Raw genomic sequence first — 6655 nt, 5'->3', positions numbered from 1 at the left:
CCCTGGGCAGATTATTTTAGTACTTTATATTACTCTCATACACAGTGAGAACAATAAGAGTAGTAATATATCTTCCTCATAGAAATGCTACGTACATTAATGATTTTAGCCCATAGTGATTACCTGATATTATTAGCTATCACTACCACCTATGTTTTATCAGTGAAGAATCAAGAGATCTAGACTATACACAAGTGGTCCAAAATCATACAGTGAAGTGTGACATATCCATACTTCAACCCCAGGACACCCCATCAATTTTTTTCCTTTTTTACAATGAACTGGGATATGTTTATCGAGTATCTGTTATGGCCAGTTTTATAGCAGGTGCCATGGGGAGATGCAAAAATAAACAGGTGCCTCTACCTGCCTAGAATTTACAATTTGGTTATAAAAACAATGCTAGACACTCAAAATAATTACCAAAAATTGCAGGATGGTGATGATGACACACCAAGCTGTACAGAATAGACTATAAGTACACAAGGAATTTGGAAGGAGAGAAGTCCCAGCAGATCTGGGAAATCTAAGAATTCAGAGGTAAGGTGAAACCTGAACTGGACTTCAGCTTCAATTCAATTCAACAGTATTTTTATTGAGACTCCGTATTTCAGAGGTACAAAGCTCTAGAAGCTCTGTTGACACAAGCCAAACACATAAGCCACTGCCTTCCTCTACCTGGACCTCTCCAAGATTCCAGAGACTCATTCTACTTTCTAACTTAACTCCCTTTTCCCTTAACTTCTGAACCCCTCTTTTATAGTGAAAGAGGAAGGAGAAACCATTCTAAAGGAAAAGAGGAAAGGGGAATCAAGGAGTGTTTCTGCAAGAGGTGACGTCTGGTGGAGGTCTAACAAGTGAGGCATATTTTCATTGTGGAGAACGAGGGAGCCGAGAGAGAGGGAGGAGACATGGGTACCAGGCCTGAGGGACCTAAAGCACCTGAGGGACCGGCAGGCTCTGGCTAAGGTACAGGGAAGGGGAGAGTGCTCCAGGCAAGGGAAAGCCAGAAGAAGAGCTCTGCAGGTGATCTCACCACCTCCACCACACCAGGGCTCACTAAGGGAGGGGAGCCTGAGATTTCTAGGAAGTACTGTGGGGAACGTTCCCCTGAGGCCACCTGAGGCCAGGTGAGGCAGCCTTCCCATTTAGGTGCCTGTCCCATGTCACCCTTTTTGCTGGAATACTGCCTTAAAAAGTTGAAAAAAATCAGGTATCTGCTCACACATTTTTTTCTCCTTTGTACATTTTTTAAGTTGGCATCTACAATTTTTCATTATAAGTTTATAGAGTTGTAAACAATGTTATTTCAGTATGTCATAAATGTTGACATTTTAAAATAAAACTGTAATGCTATTCTTTAAAATGTATCCAACCAAATATAAATAGCAAAGCAATTTGATACCCACTATCCATTTTAAAAATATATAAACTCGTTTTTCTTTAATAGTCAAAAATGCTGTGTTCTCTTTTGTGTTGGAAGCGCATTTCCATTTCATTTCCCTCTCATATTATCCTAATGCAATATACTTTTATGCTCTACAAAAGTAATATATGGAAATTGAAAATTTTAAACTCTTTTTATTTACTATAATTATAATGCTGTACATGTTTAACATATCCTTCTGGATTAAGCTATCATCACAGTTAGTCTAAAATTAATCAAAGCAATACCAATACTTATTTTGATAATACTTATTTTGACCATCAAAACTAAGGTTTTATCACACATGTATTTTTTTTTAATAGTTGAAACAACACTTTATTATTAAAAGTTCTATATTTATCAGCCTTGAAATTCCCCCTTATGAAGTTACTGAGAGTACTTTGGAGGGGAATATTGCTTTAATTCTGATTCACTAAATTATTTGTAAACTACTGAATACTGTGAACACATTCTTCAATACAGAATTAACACATGCATTTCTTAATCAGAGGGGTGCTGGGTTATAAAGTGCTGATTGAAGGAGGTTTGGTTATCACCAATATTTCACACAATCCCTTGCTGGGAACCAGAGAGGGTCTCAGACTTTGGGGCAATGGGTTGGGACTATCCGTTTCCTAAACTGCGAAAAGGGCAAGTGGAAAAGGGGAAGAGGGAAAAGGACAGCCACGTGAGCTACTACCACAGCAGTTTTCTGAGGCAAGTGGATTTCAGGAAGGAGTATATATATATATATATATATATATATACACACACACACACACACACACACATAAGGAAAGCTGACCAGTGATAACCTTAAAACCATGCATGCCCTTGTACCCTCTGGAAAATCTTCAGCTACTTTGTGAAGCATGTGCACCTGAGTTCAAGACTGCTCCCTTAAGTGAGCAGGCTAATTCTAGTTGCATTAACTTCATTGTATGAGTACATGTGGGAGCCCCTTGGATGGGGTGTATCTAGTAAAGACCTTCAGCTATAAAAACAAGGCTCACTCAAGCAATCACAATGATGTGTCACAGTGACCTTTTGGAGCTCAACAAAGAACAAATTTGTCAGCTTCAGGAAATCAAAAACATTTAAAGAAATAAACAGAAAGGGGTAGATACAGTTTACTTATTATTTAGCATAACCTTTCCGTAAAGTATGCCAGCAAATATGGATATACATACGCTTTGACTCAGCATTACTAAGAATTTATCTTGATGAAATATTTAGAGATTATATGTGCAAAGAGATTCACCACAGTCCTACTTACAACAGTAAAAAGAGAAGTTAATTTATAGCACATCTGTATAATGGAATATAATCATTGATTAAAAATGTTGAAGAAAACGATATGTGGGAAATATTCACAATACACTGTAAAGAGGAGGAAAGGGCTTCTTTTTTCTCTGCACACAGCATGAGAATTTGGAGGGGTTAAAAATACTTAGACATACACAGGTGTGCACACACAAACATACACATACAAGTATGCATACAAAAAAAGTACTAGGACACACGTACCAATATGTGATTATCTTTTAGAGTGGGTTTATAAGTAACTTCCAATTTTGTGTTTTTCTGTGTGTTTTCAAATATTATCCAAATTGATTTCAGATAAGCAAGTACTGGGGTTTTTTTTAATTAGAAAAAGGTACTTTTCAAAAAAAAGAAAATGTACTTTTCAGTGAAAAAAGTAACCAATCTTCTTAAAAAAAAAAAAAGCACTTGGAAGTTATTTAGCAATCTTGAAGAGTATTAAGTGCCAGCATACTGGCCCACACGGCTGCAGAAATCAGCAATCCCATTCCTGTATTCTATCTGGAAGACGGCATTGGCAGGCCAGAGAATTCTTGAAATAATTAAAATCAGACACTTTGTAAATCTCAAGCCACTAAAGTTTCCCAGATTGCTTTGCCTTTAAGAAAAATGCCATGTTCAAATTAAAAAGCTAAACCATCTACAATGTCTCTACAGTCACTGAAAGCCAATTTATTAATGAGCATTAATTATATCTTACATTTCAAATTCTATCACTACATTTATTTATCATTTTAATAACAATGTTAAATAAAAGAGAAAAATTATTACTTAACGACTTAATCTTTAAGAGGCAGAAGTGCAGAACTTTAGAGTTCATCCTTAGTTTTGCTTCCTTGCATAAAATACGTTAGGGAGAGGATCAGCACTTGTTTGGAAAAGCAGCAGCTAACACTAAAACATCATGAATGAGATTAGCAAACTGAATATTTATGAAGCACAAATCAGAAAAATTTGCCACTGTGTTTCCCATGTTTACTTGTGATACATACTTTATGTACTGTGCCTAATTAAATGCAACAGATTATGAAATGTTGAAATGCCAAGTTGTGTATAATGGAACATGTAGCTTATTTACATTGTAAACAATTTTACCTCTAATAAATAGTTTCTCTCTAATCAATATGTTTTCATCCCCATTATGTGATTCAATTTGAAATGAGGGATGGAAGCCAGATACTGTTCAATTTTTAAACTTAATGGTGTTAATAAACTAAATCTCATTCCACTCCTCTCCTTCCCAAGGGTGCACACCCAGTGAAGTTTACGTAAGGACAGAAAGGCTGGACACACTGTAGATAACCACACGTGTGCATTCCCTTGAGAACCCAAAGGGCACTTGAGAGCCAGACAGATCTGAGTGTGAATCCCCGCTCTCTGATTTCCTAGCTGTGCTACCTTAGTCCAGCAACATCATCTAAGTTCTCTTTTCCTGGTCTATAGCATGGGATAACGATGCCTTCTCCCCACAGGGCTGTCAAGAATGGTAAATGAGATAACATGTTAAAAAAAAAAAAAGGCACAGAACTGTGCCTGGGATGTACTAGGCACCGAGTAAGTGTTAGCTCTCCCTTTTCTTAAAACAAACAAGCAACAAGAGCAACGACAACAAAACCCTCTACAGGTTATGCTGGCTTCCTGTCATCACTAAGGTCAGGACACCCTTTCCACAGGAGTTCTGGATTCTGGGAGAACCTGTCCTACTCCCAGTGCTGGCAGGGCAGTGAGACAAGGGAAAAGGGATTGCTCCCCTGCACACCTGAGCATCATAAACTTCCTCCCAGGAGGGTGACACCTGACCAAGAGCTCCTGTCTGCCACGCACCTGCGGGTTGTGCACAAACAGCTGACAGCACGTCCCTCCTCACTCCTGCCCCAACACAGCCACGCGCAGGACAAGGCAGTGGATCTAGAATTTGTAGGAAACCTGGGTTTGGATCCTACCTGTACATATATTTATAACAGCAGCCACTTACAGAGAGCTAATTTAGAGCCAGCCACTGTACCAGGAACTTCACATTATTATCTCATTTAGCCTCACAAAGACCCAGTTTAATTGATGTAAAAACTGAGGTCAGAAAGTTTATGTAGTTTGCCTGAGGGTCACAGCCTTTTCTGTGCTTTTCCCACTATGCCTTGTCTAATAAAACTTGTTTTTTCTTAATATTCTTCATAAACGTTTTAAATTGTTTATTCGATTTTATTTATTTTCCATTGTATTAAATGGCTAGCGCTACCAAAGTATAGCCTACTTTTTCAGTGTAAAATATTTCAGCTCCTTTACGGTTAAAATGTGAGCTAGCCCAATAATCCAGACCATTTTAATTTTTTTTAGAAAGTAAGTTCCAAATTCTGAACAACTGACTTGAAAACCAACTTTTGAAACACAATTCAATTCTAATAAGAGAACCAAACAAACAGAAATTCCGTTTCCATAGTATTTGAAATAATTTAAAACAGATTCACTTGTCAAGTACTGTATTTGTTTTTATTTGAGGCTGTGAAAAATTTTATTGCCATAATGTACTGACACCCTTACAGTTTGGCTTTGCCCTTTCTACTCTATACATGATAGACTGATAACTGCTCATGACATTCACAAGGAGGCTCATCTGCAAAAGTACATAAAACGTCAGCCTTGCGGCCACAGTACACAAAAAAACAAATGACACCGTTCATCTCCTTAAAACACGTGCTGAGGGGTGGTTCTAAATTACCCCAAAGCATGTTTTCAGTTAAAGATTTTTTCCTTTAAAATTACTTCTCTCATTAAAAAATAAAAAATGTGTTACGTGTACAACTGAATAGGTTCCTCTATAGCCTCCATGGAAAGCCTCTTCGACAGATTTTGAAACACTGACATCACAGCTGTGAAACTGGCTCCCATCAGCTGCACTGAGAGATAGAGCCATCTCTGAAGGCAACACATCAGCGTCCCAGAATTAAAAATCAAGAGCACTCTAAAAAACAATGGACCAGATTTTTTGTCCAGGTAAATTTCATGTAAATCTACTTCCTGTAACTGAAATTATCAAAATGTATTCAGTGTCCTATGTAAAGAAATCCTATAGTAAAGCCTTTCATAGAAACCCTTACATATTCAAATACCTCTCCCTACCAAATACACACACCAGTTTTCTTTTTAAAAATCGAGAACATTTCACTGAATCTATTTAAAATAGGAATACCTATCCTCAAAAGGTGTCCTACCCTTTCAACACACACAATTCTCACTATAAAGAACCACATGCATTTTTAGAGTAAAGAATACACCTAGAGTAGGTCTACTCAGAGTGTAAGAACAGACACAACCCCACTCACCCCCGACCCACACCCTGTGCCCACTCTGGCTCTCACCTTTACGAAGCCTGTGAAAAGCTAGGGGCTAGGGGCTGCTAGCACACTAGTTTGCTGGTGGTCAGAGCGTCTGTTCCCTCTTTCTTTTGGAAACTTTATGAGGCTCTATATATACAACATACCCAGCAAGAAATCTCTGGTTGAATGCATGACAAATTAGCATTTATTGAGCACTCATTATATACCAGTCCCTGTAATAGCAGTCTACGTACATGATCTCATTTAGCCTTCAAACCTCTGAAGAAATTATCATTATCCTAATCTTACAAGTCAAAAAATGGGAACTTCAGGTTAAATGATTTGCTCAATGTCACACTGCTACTTAGTAGTGGTAGAGTGGAGTCTGTTTCTGTACTTCCTATACTGAATGTACAGTCATCTGGAGTTAAAGTCCCAATTTCTAAAAATAAGTGGTATGAAAGGATAGTACCACTGCCTAAATGGAACACAAGGAACGACACTTAGTTTTGATAGAGAATCTGCTGTATCTGGAGGGCAAGAGTCTAAACATATAACTTTAGGAAGTCAAGAGGGAGAAAAAGAAACTATT

General features: G+C 37.7%; 1 protein-coding gene across 6 annotated transcripts in view; it reads right to left on the bottom strand.

Moving 5' to 3' along the window:
* PBX3 (PBX homeobox 3) overlaps positions 1 to 6655 on the bottom strand; it is a 224248-nt gene that overhangs the window by 13429 nt on the left and 204164 nt on the right. The window lies entirely within an intron of this gene.

The sequence above is a fragment of the Balaenoptera acutorostrata genome, chromosome 6 (genome assembly GCF_949987535.1).
Source record: "Balaenoptera acutorostrata chromosome 6, mBalAcu1.1, whole genome shotgun sequence".
Taxonomy (NCBI): domain Eukaryota; kingdom Metazoa; phylum Chordata; class Mammalia; order Artiodactyla; family Balaenopteridae; genus Balaenoptera; species Balaenoptera acutorostrata.
This window is presented reverse-complemented; position numbering and strand designations above follow the sequence as displayed.